General features: G+C 38.9%; 1 protein-coding gene and 1 long non-coding RNA gene across 2 annotated transcripts in view; both read left to right on the forward strand.

Annotated features, from left to right (window-relative positions):
* LOC140377137 (ATP-dependent RNA helicase DDX39A-like) overlaps nucleotides 1-18,239 on the forward strand; it is a 312,983-nt gene that overhangs the window by 240,186 nt on the left and 54,558 nt on the right. The gene's annotated exons all lie outside the window — the stretch shown is intronic.
* LOC140377693 (uncharacterized) overlaps nucleotides 17,263-18,239 on the forward strand; it is a 1,942-nt gene continuing 965 nt past the window's right edge. Inside the window, exons 1-2 of the long non-coding RNA XR_011930121.1 lie at nucleotides 17,263-17,403; nucleotides 17,494-17,572. This is a non-coding gene — a long non-coding RNA (uncharacterized lncRNA). The remainder of the gene's footprint in view (nucleotides 17,404-17,493; nucleotides 17,573-18,239) is intronic.

The raw sequence follows: 18,239 nt of genomic DNA on the forward strand, positions 1-18,239 counted from the left end.
TGCTACTTATGCTGCAATAAATGACAGAGCAAAGGGGAAAAAAATCAATGGAACAATGACTGGCACATGGTAGATATTATGCTGCAATACCAGGGTCAGATTGGGACAAGAGAGAACCAGTGTTTGAGATAAGTCTTGAAATCTGCAGGCTACTGTTTCAATAGACTAAATACTGTAAAAACACAACTAACATCAGGAAAAGGACTACTTTATAATCATCTAACCAGTATACCTTTCCAATAGTTTCAAGTTGCTTTCAGCAACAGCTCGATTTTGAAACGTTCACTCTCAACAAATCAATATAAACATTAATTTAAGTTGTCTCAGCCTTGCTATATAGTAATTGCTTAACAGCCTAATTGCATGTAATTTATTTCATCATCCTTTGGTACTGGTCTTAACCCAATTGTCTCTAAAAGATACACAGCTCCCTAAAAAGGATCGATGCAGCCTGAGCTCAGAGCAGGCAGTGATGTGTCAAAGCCAGGCTGGTTCCAGGTTGGAGAGGCTGACTGATTAAAGCAATGAATCATGGGTGTAGAGCTTTGTGAGCCGTTGCCGTTATCTCACACAAACTGGCAATATGAAGCAACGTAGAATGTAATCTGTCTGGAAAACTGGCGCCCATAGGTCAATTTTAAAGATGTTTTCATGTGGACGAAGACGTTTATTTAGGAGTCCAATCCTTGTCTTTGGTTCAAGGTTTGAGACTCATAAATCAGAGAGGAGTGTCTGTAACAGTTTGTGACACAGCAGTTTAGAGGGAAAGCTTAATGGGAGTTCAAACAGTGGTGGAGGGCTGAGCGGTGATACTAAACACAAAAATGGGCAATGCGGTTGAAGCTGCAATTTCTGCTAATGTGCACCAAGAATTATTCATTATAGAGAGCTCAGGTTTTTACGCCCAATGCCCTCTCAGTCACAACCAAGTATGCAATAGATCTTGACATAGTGAAATTGGTGCTGAGTGGTCAGATCCATTGAGTCACAGGATGTGGTTTAATCCCAACTCGCATTGTTGCATTATGTCGTTGAGTCACTGGGCAGGACACTTCACCCACCTCGCCCCCCAGTGTCTGCGTATGGAAGTGTGTGTGAACGAATGACTGGTTCCTTGATGCCTAGGTAGAATAAAAGGGGCACACGCTCTAAAATTTCCCAGAACCGCCTTTAGCTTTGATTACAGCAGACATTCGCTGTGGTTTCAGCAATATGAAAATTTGTATTTACATCCAGTGCTGCTTTATTTCTCACAGACAGATCTTGTATTGATGATGTGAGAGAGTGCCCACTGCACAAAGCCTTCTCCAGCTCGTCACAAACACTCACTGGGGTTCAGATCTGTAGTACATTAGTTTCTGCTTCTCCTTAGATGTTTTTCTCTGCTTGATGCCAATGATTTGACACTTCTCAAACACACTGACATATTTTCCATGACCACAGGGTTTGTCTTTCCACATGGTTGTTTTCGAAAGATCATCACCCATGAAGCAGTTATCCAGTAGGAGGCCCGTACCTACTATATTTGCTTATTTGTGATTTTTTTTTGGGGGGACAGACAATGTGACAATGTAACTTAAATACCAAGGAAGAAGCTCAATGCTCAATTCCAATTTAAATAATATAGTACCAGTAAAACATTCTTATTTTAGACAAAAACATGTTATTTTCAACAGAAAATTATGATAATTTAATTAATTTTGATACATAAATATACTATACATTTGATTTATTTAATATAAATGTAAATATTTAATATTATGCTAGTTCAGACATAGAACTAGCTCATTCTAACTTTCCTGGAAAGCTCAAGTTGTATATTGTTTTTGTCATTATCGATAGTTGTTTAGATTCATTACTAGTTTTAGCATTCAATATTGAGTATGTTTTTACTCTAATAAAGAGTTGTTTTTGAATAGTATCTTTTACAAGTTTATGATAGAGAACTCACACTTTACGTCACCATTTCTTCTTTTTGCTCACCCCTAGATGTACAACAATGCTCTATATTAATCTCGATTGCACGTTAGAAAGGCACTTTGAATTGAAACCTTTCTATTTGTGCAGTCTCATGCATGTGTGTTATATAAGCACAGAGCATGGAAATAATGTAAAATGGTGGTCGTCCCTCCTGCAGCTTTGAAGCTGCCTCATACTGAGCTGACCCAGAGGCTGATCACAAAGAGCCAGAGTAAACAGAAGGACTCCCTGATCACAGGCCGAGGCTCAACAGGACTCTGCACACTGGATCACAGCTCCACACTCACCAGACACATTTCACAGTTCAGATCGCTCACCATTTTTTACACTTACTTAGAAAAAATCTAGATGACTCCCTTGAACAGGCCATTACAGTGGAAAACATTGGATTCAACATTTTGATGTTAATAGTACATTGGCGGTTAGCTATGTTAGGGGAAACGTTCTGACATTAGCTTTTAGGCTAAGATTCATTTTGAGATTTTTCATTTTTGTTTTGTTTCGGAAGGTTTGATATTTTTGACTGTGGCACAGCCTTATTAAAGGCGGTATGGACGATTTTCCGTCGATTTGAGAACGCAGGCGGAAGTGCGCATGTGCACTCCCCCGTGCGGACCGATACAACACACACGTGCGTTTGTTTATTAGCGCAACGGAGCGCATCACATCTCTCGTCTCCCGTAGATTTCTGTCCACTTCTGCGTCAGCTCGAACTGTCTTTCTCCGTCTTCATTTTGCCCCGTACACTGAGGGAACTATATTATGATAGATCCATGCGCTTAGGCACGCGGAAACGTCGGCACGACCCGCTGACGGCTGCAGGTGAGCGTTAGGTGCGTTTTATGATTGATACGTGGCAGGACAAATGATTTATCCACGCCACGAGGAAATATGATAAAAAAATTTGCTGAAAAAAATCGTCCATACCACCTTTAAGTACTTGTTTTGTCATATTTAGGCTATTTTTTTGAAACACAAAATATTGTATGGTATTATGGTATGGTATTTTGTACCTGATGTACAAATGTCAACAAGTGTAGGTCACTAATTCCAAATATCTTTAAAGACTCCCATTCACTTGAAAGAGCTTGTACATACCCAGTGATGCATGAGAACAACTTGAGAACCAAGACTTCTATATCTGTCAGTTGGCAGGATTTAGACGACTTGGGAAGTTGAGTCTTAGGGGAAAGAGATCAAAGGAGAGGAATGCTGTGAACTGGAGACACTTCCTAATCTCCATCCTCCAAAGTTAAAGTTAAAATAGTCATTTAGAAATTGGTCTATAAAAACACATTCCTTTCTTAACATTGTTTAATCTGTTGAACATTGTTAAATCTGTTTTTCACTGTCACCCTCCGAGACAACTGATGTTGTGATTTTGGGCGTTACAAATAAATTGAATTTAATTGAATTAAGTATAACTACTGGTAGTTTATTTCTTCATGCATGTAAGCGCTGTGCTTCATAAAAGGACACATTCATTTGGCCCCTTGTCGTGCTGCGTTTGTAAGAAAAAAGAAGATTGTCATCTTTGCTTTGCTCTTTTTACCATGTAGAGGTCATATAATCCTAAAGACTGTATTCAGTGCAGTTGCACATAATCTTTCACCAAAATTAAGAAAAAACTACTTTTTTACAAAAGTGTGTTTTTCTCCACTTTTTACCTCAAAATGCTTCTGATGAAAACTACGGGTTTTCTAGAGACATGGATGTTTCTTTTGGTGTAAAACATGTGGTTAAATCTGCAGCACAAAGTTTTCTGTTGGGCGGTAAAATGCGAAAATTCTGGCATGCCAAGGCTTTGTCTAGCGAACAGGGCTGGCAGTTAAGAGGCGACAGAGACGCCAGGGCAGAATGTTTTCCACTAGTTTTAGAGTGGAGGGATCGTATTTAAAGCTTTTTGTGATATATTACTAATTATGTTAAATAGTGCTGACATAAACTATACCTTTGACCTCCTCAGCTTTAATCAGTTTATTCCTTCGTGCCCAGTGGCAGACACAGCTGCAGCCAGTGCAGTGTCCATTTGTGTCTTCTGTTACTACGCTGCCTTTCGCCCTCTGTTTAAAATCCCATTAAGCATTCATTCTAAATGACTGTGATATTTCAGACAATTTGAGGGCGCTCTTGGGGAGAAAGGACAGTGTGATCAAGTGTGGCACCGAGCTAATTGAAGTCCACAGACACCATTAGCCGTATGCTATCAGGAAGATAGCAGCTCGAATAACGACAATCCAGCTAGAGAGACGGAGACAGCCCAATGATGAACAACACACACAAGCCAGTCTCTGTCCCACAGGTCAGATTGTGTTGCCCTTAAATAGATGAAGAAAGGAAGAAGGGCAGTTAGTTGGATCCTCCAAGAGTAATAAGCCACATTTTGACTGGTGCCCCAGACTGGTTTGCTTGTAGCTTAAAGTGAATGGAAATGAAAATTGTGTGTCAACCAATCAGCTTTAGAGTTGGCTACTGTACGTCTGCTGCTGTTACACAGGAGCCAGCTAGCAGGTGTAGCACGTGCATGTCTCGTGACTGGATCACCAATATTCAGAGGCAGGTCCTATGGCGGGTCTATAAACCTCAGAATGAGGAAACTGAATTTGACAGACAAATTAATCCGCGTACTACTAAGCCGTTTTTTCAACCCACAATGGCGGAAGGAGGAAAAGATATCGATTTCCTTTCTCAAGACGAACTTTTCAAAAGTTCGACATTGTAAGGAGAGGTCGTCCGACGCCGACGCTACAAAGCCTGTTACAGGCGGATTTGTTCCCTACTTAAAAAATTCCAACGCGTTGACATTGGCGCGGAGAACAAACGGAGAACAAGCGAAGAAAGCACGGACATCGTATTAAAAGGCTGTGCATATGTGGTGCTATGTGCACCTGCTGGTTAACCAATCGCTGGATGGTCCAACTCTAAAAGAGAGGTGTCTTGCGCCTCAGGCCAACCTTTTCACCTCTGAATCACATGCAGTGCCCAGGGAGAGAGCTGCTTCTGTTTCGGCAGGTTTTGTTGTGCCAAACATTCTTCTCAGTTGCCAATTCATCAGGTGTAAAGCCAACAACTGAGCTGTTATTGATGCGTGCCTCGTCGGTAAGTTTTAGCAATCTCTCATTTCTGTTTGTTGGATTATTTTAAAAATCTTGTTTGTTTGTAGTGTGCTGGCGTATACACACCTCCAACTTTGTGCGTTCTACTCTCTGTCCCCTCGGGCAGTGAGGTGGTGCCGCCGCTTAGTGCTGCAAAGATACTGCAAACAAAGAAAAATGCTAAAATGTAAATTATTCTTTATAGGGACCAGTTCCTCGCTTCCCTTTTTCTTATGGGACCATCTGATGTCAGATTTACTGTGTAACACTGCATAGTAACTAATGCAAATCAACCAACAAGAACTACTTTTTTTATGAATGAACTGAGAGACTGAGGAAAATTGTGGTCGGGGCCAAAAGAAGTGATAACCCTGGCTTTACATGGTTGAAGGTAGGCCTACTAGGCCAGGACTAGTAATTGCTGCACTTCACTATTCACCCCAATAGGTGGAGCAAGCAACACATTCAGGACACAGCTACAAGGTTAAAGGGCTTTCAGTTCATCTATGTGTCTGGACTGCTTTAAAACTGTTCACTTCAGCTTGGAGCAGAGCAGTCTGCAACATTTGATTGGCCTAGTCCTACTGGGTTTTCACCAAAGTCTGTATTTTCTCTTATTCAATCCTCTCGCTCAAAAGTGTTCCAGTATCCAAAAAAGAGCCAGCTCGCTTTGGAAGCTGGACCTTTGAGTCCATTTTGGATTACTTTGATGGTCTGGTCTGGTCTGGTCTGGCACGGTTCACTTAAGACAGTGGAGACACTTTCTGACCTTCCTGATCCACCCAAAAGTGAATCAGTTGAAATGTGGCCAAGTCAAATATTTGAAGCATATAATGCTATAGTAAGATTTCTAAGTATTTCTAACCAGAAGGTAACCAGTACCAATCTTGCCCAAAGTGAAAACTGCTGAAAAGGGCTTCTGCAATCGGAGGGACATCCACTGGCAACCCAAAGGGAAAAAGGGAGCAGCCAAAAGAAGAAAAATCTCATACACATTCACAGACACTTCTTTCACATATTGCCTTTTCTCTCACAGACCCAGCCTAATGCACCGTGGCTGTGTTCTGCTGGGGACTCAATAGTTTTGGGTGCAGCAAGATCTAGAATGTATTTTTTTGTGTTACAAATGTAAATATTTAGATTATGAGACACCTTCATGTAGTGTGAACAGTAGAGGTGGATGGAAAATCCATATTGGGAGGAAAACTGAAGTTTGCAGTGTGTTTAGAAGCTGTTTCAGTTCTTGTCTGTGATTGATGCATGTACAGAAAGTATGTATTTAAATAGTAGCTGTATTTGTTACTTGGTGGGTCTAGGTCTAGAACTAGCCCACTGTCGGAGGAGCCCGGGCTGTGGGGTTTGTAGGATAAAAGCGGTTCTGAAATATAAAAGCCCATGGCCATTAAAAAAAACCTTAAAAGAGTGTACCAGATTGTTTTGCTTGAGCAACAGTTGTTTCATCTCCAGTAGTGTAAAGGCAGTTACTGGCTAGTTTTTGCTAAACTCTGGTCTCTGAACGTTGTGAAAAGGGCTCATAAACTCATATGTATGTTGGCTCAGAACACGTGAGAAAGTGAGTAATATGGACTGCTGCGAACAGTCTAAAATGTATTTCTGTTAATAGCATTAAATGCTATTATTTTTAGAATCTGCTATGGCTCATCTAATTATCTTGTGCAAAACAAAATAATCCTACATATCTCTTGCTTTGTCAGTAGAAAGTATGAAACAGTTTTGGTGCTTATGCTTAAGAGGTACACCATTAGAAAGCTAACACTGCTAAGCCTTCTCTCCGCACTGTGCAGGGGATTTGATCCGCCACAACCGAGACTTTCTTTATTTCCCAAAGGCTGTCCGGCCTTCACACAGGCACAAAGAGGTAAGGCCATCAGCTGGAATGGAAATGCTCCCATAAATGTGCCCTATGTGAAAGACAAGCCCCATGGGAACAATATCAGCTAATGGTGATTTGACTGACTGGACAAAAGAGAGGTAGAGGAGGGAATGATGGGGAGAACAGGGCACTGACGGGACTGCTGTAACTTTCTTATGTCCAACTTTTCTCCCCTGTGACTATGGGCCGTAGGTGAGTATGGGTGTGGAAGCCTATAAGTATCTTGGAACTTTAATTGACTCAAAATGAAAACAACTGTGCAGCTGTGTGCAAAGAAAGCCACCAGCACATTCATTGTCAAAGGAAATCGTTTTTATTTCATACAGATAAAAAGATGATGACACTTTTCCATCAGGCTTTTATTGAATCAGTTTGAACCTTTTCACTTGTCTCATGGTTCGGGTCAGGAGCAAATTTGCAAGGAACTCCCTTAATAAGTGAAATGGTCAGGTAAGTCATTGGTCATCCTTTCAGAACAGTCTGGAGACACTGCACTCAGTACACTGCAGTACAGCGGCTGTCCCAAAGTATCTACATCTAAAACAAATCACTTAAAGAAGAGTTGCTTTTTGCAGCTGGTGTTTCATTGATGAACAAAATGTAAATAATTTGTGTTATTTTGCATTGTGGAGCTCTTTTAACAGGTTTTTACTTTTGGTGTGTTCAATTATTTGTAGAATTAAAACCATTTTGCACTGGAACACTGAACATTTGAGTTTACTTTCTGATGTATTTATTTGTCTAAAAGGAATTAATGACTTTGTGGGATCAACTGCACAACAAATTCAACTACAGGCACAAATAAAGGAACCTGAACCTGGGATATTCACTGGAGACACCAGAGAGTAAATATAAAACACAAATCTTTGGAAGATATGGAACAAAGGTAAGAAAAGATGCAGCATTATTTCACTCACACATCTTTCCATGCACCTGAATCCAGTTTGGAAATAAAGGACAAATTTACATCTACTGCTTTTCAGACTTGTTTTTTGTTTTATTTTATAAGCTATTTTTGCTGTAGCTGCCACTGAAAATTCAACAAAATCACCTTTTCAGTGCTACTCCTGCTCCCGAAACCACTGACCATCAACAAAAAGCTCTTTATTTCCGGCTGCAATGCACAGGGTATTATATCTTTTGTTTTTTTCCCCACATTGTATCTCTTGTCTAGCTTTTCTGGGTTGCAGCGGTTGCATCACAGTTTTCACAGGGAACATTGCTAATGTGAGCATGTTTGTGAATGCTTATCACTTTTCAGCCCCTTGGTTCGTTTGAGTGCTTGCCAGCGTCGTACAGCCTGTGACCCTAATGTACCACTGCGTACAGTATAATGAGAGATGTGGTCAGATAATGGAGGAGGCAATTACTCAGTGCACAGCAGCCACTGGTTAAGAATTACATTATTGATCGAACAGATGGAGAAGCACGACAGGCCAATCCCAGACCTATGCAAAGTGTGGAGGAGGGAGAGAGAGAAACCACTGCTCAACTAAACAGCCAGTGTGAGCGGAGGAGCAGGTGAGTACACATCATTATGCAGAGCTAGGGAAATAAGATAAGATAAGATAAGATAAGATAAGATAATCCTTTATTGTCCCACATGGGGAAATTCAAATGGCCTTAGAATCAAACCTACAACACCTAACTCCAACATTTTTTTTATGATTATCCTGGTTTCAAGTTGTAGTCAGGGCAGAAGTATAAAAAAATGTAAATGGAATACTCGACTCCAGACTGGAAAAGCGTAGAAATGTGCACGATGTAGCATTTTGTTTGTGGAATCAACATGTAAAATGTAATGTTGGTGTACACATTATATACATATACTGCCTTAGCATACAATGGTAAAGGCTTGAGGCAATCATTGTATTGTATTGATCTTTCTTTCAACAGCAGCTTGTAAAACATTATGACCTCTGGTACAGTTCTTTTGACCCCAGCCCTTGTTGGTGGAGCTCTGACAGCATCAGCATCAGAACATGAAGCTTGGATAATTGACTTCCATTACAGAAGCGCACAGCAGCTATCACTTACACACATCCACACTTAAGAGCTTAAGTGACAAGACAGGAATTCCCTTGACAGAAATAAATGTTTCATGACCAAACAAGCTGCCAACCTCAGAAGCATTCCGGACTTATGGTACGCAATGAGATGGACACATCAGCCCATCAGATCCACTATACGACATATGGCTTTTCATTGGAAGACCAGACCTGACAAAGACTCAGTGTTTTCTCCTAGAGTTGACTTGTTTCCCAAATCAATTCAGCAGTCTCTGGAAAGAATGTGTGCTCAGAAGGAGAGAGGGATGAAGAGAGTTAGCGCTGCAAACAGGAGAGATGGCTAGAAACTCAAATGCAGAAAGATTTATGTGGGTACAAGCTGAACAGAACAGAAAGGAAATGCCACGAAAATACTAACATTGAAGAAAAAATGCGTATTTGATACAAAAACATACATTTGAATATTGAAAACTTAAGTTCCAGCATCTAATTCGTTTAAAAAAGAAAATGTTAATCATGTAAAAATGCCTGTGCCTCCAAACACCGAAGGTTCATTCATAGATGCAAGTTTTGGGCGTGAGCCAACTCACTAAAACCAAGCATAGAACAAGCCCATAGTTGTTATTGCATTATAAATCTATCTCTATCTGTTTTTAAACTGTGATGTGAAAAATCAGCATGCACGACTTGTACATTCAGGGAAAGAATGTGTAAGAATGTGCTTTGTTAACTCACGCAGCAAGATTTATGTCACGTGTTGACTCTTCAGACAGGAAGAAGTATCTTTGAAACAATGCTGCTCTAGGAAATGACCCGGTTAAAGGCACCATCAAGTGCTGAGCTCCTAATAAAGTCACTTGTTCCTGGTGGAATAGTTTGTGCAGCAGATGAAGAAGATAGAACAAGGTAAGAAGGGCTTTTGTTTTAATGAAAGAAAGAAAAAATACTAATATTCTGCTGGTATCTCCATTGTAATTCAACCATTTTTGATGCAACAGACTTTGTTTGATTATTAAAAAGATGACATCACTCACTAAAATATGATCAGCTCAAATGAGGAAAAAAGAGGACAAAAATAATGCCTGTGTCACTGTGTGTGGCTCTTGCAAGTTGTGTCTTTTCTGGTTGAGGCGTTTGCTCAGGGAACTCTAAAAGAGGAACACATCACATCACCTTAAAAACATTGTGAAAAATTCAACTCAAATTAGACATTTTTTCAAAGCAAATCTGGCAATAACTCAAGGCACAAAATGTGTTCCCCAGGCACACTGTTTGAAAAACATGCCTCTAGACATATATTATGGAAAGAGTGCAGTTACACAAGGTCAAGCTCTGTGGCTGAATTGTGCTTGTAGAATATAAAATATACATGGAAATAGATTATTTTTATGTCATTTTAGTACCATTTTAGATTACCCTTCTGAAGACAACTTGATTAATAACAATAAATAGTTTAAAGCTAAATTAAGTGTTTTTAAAATACAATTCACATACATCATACAGAGCAGTGCTGTTACATCTGCAATAAGAAAACCATGGATTGTTCTGGACTCACTTCTATGATTAAATACAATGAAATACTACAATGACATGGCTACAATTCTACTCAATCATGAGTACAAGTTTGTGCTTAAAATCTATTCAAAAAGTAGAATCCAAACACGGTTATAAATAAAATACTCGATTACAGTAACATGAATATTTATAATAAATAACTTTCCACCCCTGATTATAATGTAATTCTAATCTCAGTTTGATCAAAAATGAATTCCTCAATAACTTACATATTTGGTATGTGTTGTCATAGTTTCACTCCGCCATGCTAAAAATAATCTTTCTCAACTACTTATTTAACACCATGACGCCTTTTTCTAAATGAGTTATGTGAACAGAAGATTCTTAACTGTTGAGGAAAAATGTGTCTCACTAAAAGGAAATCATGACCATTTCCTTTTCAGGAGGAGTTCTTGTAAGTCATAAAGTAAACAATGTAGGTGAACAAGTGCTGGAGATGTCATTAGAGAGAGTGAATACTTGTGCATAGATATAATGAACAGAATTTGTATTATTCAAGTTAAAAGTTAAAATGAGTCTAAGCAGCCACTGTTCTTTAGCGAGACCTGGGACTGGATCACTTGTGTTTCAGAGGTCACTTCCAAAGAAGCAGAGATAATGGACAGTGTTTCCAGAATCGTGTCCCAACAGAGGAACAGGGTGTGGACTGCTGAAGGCGCGTTTTCAGCTGCCGTCCAACACCTCGTTTCATGTACTCTCAGTAATGGACACAAGAGAGTTTTGAAGGGTAATGGCTTCATAGCACCTCAGGCTAGGACTGGCCTAGTGTCCAAATGTATACTTTTTATGGGGTTCATTCAATCATGTGACAGTTTGGAATTCAGAGCTGAGAATGGTCAAATGATTTAAGAACGATTATTGGGTCTCAGATGGCTATAAAGGTGTCAGTGAATAACCTTAATGATATGAACTGTCCCATTCAAATCACTTTATAGGGAACTCTGATTCCAAGCGGTTTGTTGAAGTCCTGTTTTTGCTTCAGAACACATCTAACTCTTGTAATTTGCATGTTCACAAAAATGCACCTTCAGGTTATCCATGTTATCTTTAAAAATCTGTTCCCCATCTTTTAAGCACAGATGTTTCCTTAACTAACACATACGCTGCCTGTAGACACACCTTGTCCCCTGCTCATCAGTGGCAGATTAAAGTCCCCCGGCAGCCCGTAAACAGAAACATAAATCAGTCGAGCTTCTGCTCAACTTCCTAAAATTCATGGTTGTAAGGATCTGTAAATCACAGCGGACGAGCGCCCAGGGGAGAGTAGCAGGCTAATTTACACTGTCCACAAATCCCTGTCTGCTGCCAGACCAGTGCTACATCTGAACTTTGTCTACGAGAAGACAGACGATCCTGAGTCAAGTCTCCACTAGAGAAGTGCCAGGCCAGATATACAGTTTGAGCATGCAGGGCTCCACAACAGAGGGGCTGAATGAGAGTTGAGTGTTAAAATAACATTTTGAGCACGTGGTCACCTTCAGCAGCCCAGGCCTAGATCAGGACCAAACCAAGTCTATATCAGGACAAACCTTGTGGCCCATCAAGGCACCTCCTGATAAATTGAATGGAAACCTGGGCTCAAACTAAAACAAGTGTGAACGCACCTAAATTGCTTCTAATGTATTTGAAGTTAAATATGTTCAATGTGGGTACATTTTGTTGGCTTGATTTGGTTGTGCTCATGTTTTTGTCGATGTGATGTCACATTTACAGATGGGGAACAGGGTGAACAGGAGATTAACGCTTTTTTGAAATTAATAACCAACGTTATGATCCACAATTATTGAAAATTGTAAGTATTTGTTTGAGATTGACTAAAGTTCCTAAAGAAAGGCTTAAAGTCTGTTCAATTGACAACCATCACACTTTGGGGAGGGATAATGGCACTACTTTCTGAACCATTGAGAACATTTAATTTAACTTTTGTTTATTTGTGCTAACAGAGAAGATGTTGAACTTTGTGCAGGTTTTATATGTGAATAGGCCCAGCAATCACATAGGAACCAGAAACCAGGTCATTAAATCAAATTTCACCCCAGAATGAGCTGACCTCTCTTCTTTTGACACAAACATTTATGTGACATTTCTTCAAATTGCACTACTGTTTTAATACAAGTTACCACAAGTGTAAAATGTTTGTCTTTCTATAGACTTGACAAAAACACAAGAACACACCCGAGGGAGCGGCCTCCAAGTAAATTCAAGGGCAGTTTAAAAGCCGGGATTAGAGCATAGAGCTATGGGACTTTCACAGAACAAATCATAAAGCAGCTTAACTTATTTGGATTCGTATGGGTGGAGAGTAGTGAGTATATACAAAATATGTTTGTCTTTATGTGACCTTGAGTATTTAATCCACACAAGTCAAAGCACTATAGCTCAATTAGGTGAGCTGCATGGTAAGCATTATGTGTTGCTAATAATGAATAAAAATTGCCTTCCTTGCACATGCATGGCTCACACAGTTTGTATGGGCTTGATACAATTACCATCAACGTTGTTCCGTTTCTGTATTTAATAATGCACTCTCTACAGTAAATCAGTTGAATAGTAAAGTACATGGGGACATTAAGTGGCACAAACATTGCATATAATATGTTTTTTAATTCATTTAGCGGGTTGTTGTCTGATTTTCTACGAGATTTTACCCCACAGGCAACCACTCTATCTTCAAATTGTAAATCATTAGTTTCTTCTGCAGTCTCAAAAGAATTATTCAAACACAGAGCAGCTAAGAAGGGCATGCATACGTTCCAGGCTCCAGGTTAGCTATATACTGTACAGGACATGCTATATACAGGAAACGCTATATACAGGAAATGAACCAGAAAATGCCAAGCGATGTCACGGATATCCTCACAATCTTGGACATTTATAAAGCAAAAGGGTGATTCCCAAGATAATAAAACTCATCTAAAAGTGCAAACAAAGTCAAAACTACAGGTAATCAGAAATGTTGGTACTCAAATAAAAAACCCTCTTGAGTATACAAAATATGTGTGATGGATTGTGCTGACACTTTTTTCATGTTCAGATGTGCAGTGTGTGACTACTTGAAGTGTTGGCTTTTCCGCCACTATCTTTGCCAGTTGTAATCCTAAACCTTCACATTCAGTAACAGAATCTGTTCTTAAGAATCACATTCAGATCAAGAAGTGCTTCATTAAAACCTGACTTTTATTTGTTAAACATTCAAATATTTACAGGACATTTGTCATGGCATTTTAGTTCATATAAACTGTAACCGAGCCACAAATCCTGATTAGACTCAAACTGTTTCTGGACATCTTATTAGTAGATATTGCGTCTGTAATGAGGAACAATGTTGACGAATACAAATCTCATATTGAAGTGGAAATGTCACAAAGCAAAGCATGGAGCATCAGAGATTCATTAACCTTTCCTGTCCACTTTGTCCGTGTCACATTTGTCACACTGAAAGGTCACTGATGAAAGATGGTGTGTAATGAAACCCCGACATCACAGTGAGAGGCACCATTTGAAGTTTGAAATGTTACTTTAAACCTCTCGCCCCTTAAGTTTTTGAAAGCTGCTCTTGGCTGCACTGACTCTTTCCTTAAGCGCTTCAAAATTGACAATTTGTGTCAGTTATACACATATTTGATAAGACCCACAGAACCAGTTAATCGTCATCCGGAGTGAATTCCGGATGACACTGACTTCATTGCTGTGCTCCTGTTGTAGTCCTGTAACATTTTTGTTGTATAACTTGACCCCTGCAGCTCATACATAATACAAAGACACGTTATACAATCATCTGTAGTGGGCAGGATGTTTTGGGCAAACCCATATTTTAACCCATAGTTCAAACCTTGCAGCATAACCAAAGACAAACATGATCTTAAACACATCATGAGAACATTATTGGTCTTAAGTGAGTTATACGTGATTGTCCGATCTGAAGTTGTGGCTCTCTCTGACACTGTGAGCCAGGTTAATGCGTGGGTGAATATACTACTTAAGTCCAAATCCTACCACTGCTATAGATAAAAGGAAACTTCTCTCTCCATTTTCACTGACCTCATAAGAACAAGTTTTGGCGATGAATAGCAAACACCTTCTCATTCCAAGGCTCCCACTGCTGCCATTGATTGCACCCTGCCATTTTATAGATGAATATGGAGTCTCTGCTCTACACTAATAGGTTTGAGACAACAATTGAAATGCTGACTCCTTATGAGCCCCGTAGACCCCTGAGATCAGCTGGTACTGGTCTCTTGTGGTGCCTAAAGTTCAAACATGGTGAAGCCTCTTTTCTTTGATGATGAAGATGTGGAACTCCCTTCCAGAAGATCTGCGTTTTGAAATGAGGCCTAATATTTTTAAGTCTAAATTAAAAACATATATTTTTAGCATTGCTTATGTCTAATTTATTAATATGTGTGTAGTATGTATTGATTGATTTTAAAGTACTCTACTGTAAATTGTAAATTCTATGTAAAGCACTTGGAGTTGTTTGTGTGCATGAAAAGTGCTATACAAATACAATTTACTTGACTTGACTAAAAACAAGGCACTAGAGGCAAAGGGCGGATAATGGATGAAATGCTTGGATCAAAATAAACATAGAGCAGCCATATTCATGTAGGCCCACCACTAAAATCACACATTTTGGACTGTAAATAGAAAAGTTAAGCATGTGTATTTTTATTCTGGTTGGTTACAGTGTTAAATCCAGTCAAATTACATCTCAATAAGATTCTATGTGGTGTAAAAATCAATGAAACCAAGTCAGTTTGCCATTTGACCCACAGTTTAAATGTGCTCTGTGACTCCAAAGTCCAAATTTGGCTGCAGAATTTGTACCTTTTCGACAGATGCTAAAAGACATATGTGGTTTAGATACATGTAAAACCTTAAGTCGATCCTGCATTATGGTAATCTTCTTCCTCCAGTGTGTTGTACATGTGGTTTAAGCTGCTGGACATGACTGCACTTTGGTTTTGATGAGTTTAATGTCATGGCTACTTTATTTTCTGGTAATATTAGTGAAACTCGCATCATGGGTTGTGGTTTTAATCTGGATTTTTCTTCTCATGATTTCCTTAAGTAAGGAAATCATGTTTATTTACATTTCAGAAAGATGTCATCAGCAAGGATCTTTGGGACGGCGTGATATTAATGCAGTAAGTAAAATGTCAAGTCTCCCTTCAATGAGACTACATTTGTGGAGTCAAGGTACAAGTGGGAAATGGGATCAGCACTCAGAGTTGTTTCTAATGTAAATCCATGCTCCAAACCTTAAGGTTATTTTAATGATTATGTTATTATGAACATTATCTTATGAGATATGCTATTACAATCCGATGTTCATAATTAAATTCAGCAGTATGGCAAACTAACTTCTACTGAATAAGAATATACCGGTATTATGAATTAATTATGAATGAATTAATATATTAAACTAACTTCAACTACTACTTAATCCCTGGTAATTATTCTGTTTTCAGACCAAAACATTTTAATGTTTCTTTAGCACTCTTCAAATAAACACAGGAGAAGTTATGTTTGTAAATTATTCACAAAGGTGCAATGAAGAAAATATGAAAAAATGATGTGCAGGCAACGTTTCATTATTAAGATCAAGAAAGTTGTCATACAAAAAAATACCCTCCTCACAAAAATAAAAGTTATAGCCTTTATTAAAAAGTAGCTGAATACTTTTATGCTGATAGTTGTTTTATTTATCAGCTCTGAGAACCAGTGTTTTCACACTGGAGAAAAAGCTTTCTAATTAAAACGTAGACCGTTTGAAATTAGTGCTCATTAAAATGAACATAACATTATTATATAGACTCTCACAAGAGACTAACAGCCTGTCCTTAGATGAACTCTGCATATAATGGCTTCAGTTATCTCACACTCCCATCACACACTGTACACTCCTGTGTTTATGCCCATCTGCTGATCCAGTGTTGCATGTCTTGTATAATATACGAGCGCTGTGGCCATTGTACATTATTGCTTATACAGTGAGAACAGCAGTGAAGCACAGCAGTAAAGCAAGTTAATTGCAGTTTGGAAACTTAAAACCATAGTAGGCATCTTTAGGTATGTGTCAAACAGACAAGAAAGTCACACAATCTTCAAGTTCAGGAGTAAATATTCAAACCACTGAGTCATTATCAATGCCTCGCAGTACTGTTAACTGGTCATTTGCACATTTTGACACAGTTCATGTTTCTACACTGCACGCTGCAAAAAATCTCCCTTCAAAATAAACTATATTAAAACAGAGAGCATGTTCACTGCGCTTTGACTAGGACTGACAAACACTACACTGACGTTTCCTTCCATTTTCACATTATCATGAAATTACTTTGGATAGTTTGCTCATTGCCTTGCTCCCATATGGAGAGATGAATACATTAGACTTTGGACACACTACACCAAGGACAAGTGGATGTTTAGGACCATAAAAACACTTTCCCCCTGCAGCAATTGCTGGATTCACAACAACACTAAAACTGACACAGTGACTTCATGTTTGATGTCGACATGGATGCATCCGAGATGGAGCAGAGCTTTACGGAAAGAGATCAAAGACCCAGACACAAAGTGGCTACTTGTGGAAGCTGCTCATTCTGACTGGAAAGGCCTTTACAGACCACAACTGCTCATTTGACGTCAACTCTGCCCCACTCTCTCTCTCTCTCTCTCTCTCTCCGAGATAAAACCATTTCTAGAACACACCCTTCACAGTGATACGTTCCAACTTGTCTCGTATTGTTTTGTAAATATATAATTATTAACATTTCAGGAAGGAGAGCCTGGATTAACCTGACAGGAGATTCAAGTCCAAAGGCGTGTCAGAGCGACGGCGACAAAGGTAAGTGTTGCGTATGAACTTCAATATCCACTGCCATAAAATTCATATATTTCTTTTCTAATTGTTTTCTTGTGATTTGTTATGTTGTAGAATGAAAATCGACAAACAGCAATGATCTGTACAACACTGAGCACACTGCCATGGCTCCTGGTTACTTTCACTTTGTCAGGTAATGAAATAACTTTCTCCTTGTGGATGTCACAGAAAATACAATACACATGTTAACACTGTGTACAACAGGGTAGAACAATGACTACAGCATCATGTTAGTGTAAGCATTTAACAATAACATGTTAATTAAGCCGGAAAGTGACAAAAGACATTTAGAGCATGGTTCATCTGAATTGCACTTAGTATAGTATTGCACTGATTCCCATTACAGATGCTTAGGTGGATACAATGATTAGGTTATACTTTTAAACATCTCACATTTGCATCACATTTGCATCATTTGTCAGCCACAGTTTTAATCCATATACATATATCTAGCCACTTAGATGTGCAATAGTTCGAATTTTAAATAATATCATGTTTTGAAGATATGCTACATTTCAATATCTCCTGGGCATGTAAAACAAAAAGAGAAAGTTATATATAACCCTCATGTTTGCTGGCAAATCAAACAGTCTGAGATGCATCAAGATCAGTTTGTACACCAAACCCACAAATAAAAAAATAGAAGACTTCATTTTTAACTTAATTACATTACTGGTAATCTCCTCCTTGAAATGTGCAGCACTTGTGATTTTCCTCTGTGTTTGACCTGTTACCACAAAAGCAAGGCTCAAAAAGAGCTTCAGTTTTAATTTAGTGTTATTTTCGTCAGATGTTTTAGG

Source organism: Eucyclogobius newberryi, unplaced genomic scaffold, assembly GCF_026437365.1.
Source record: "Eucyclogobius newberryi isolate DKJ021-1_F unplaced genomic scaffold, fEucNew1.0.hap1 SCAF_4, whole genome shotgun sequence".
In the NCBI taxonomy this organism is placed as follows: domain Eukaryota; kingdom Metazoa; phylum Chordata; class Actinopteri; order Gobiiformes; family Gobiidae; genus Eucyclogobius; species Eucyclogobius newberryi.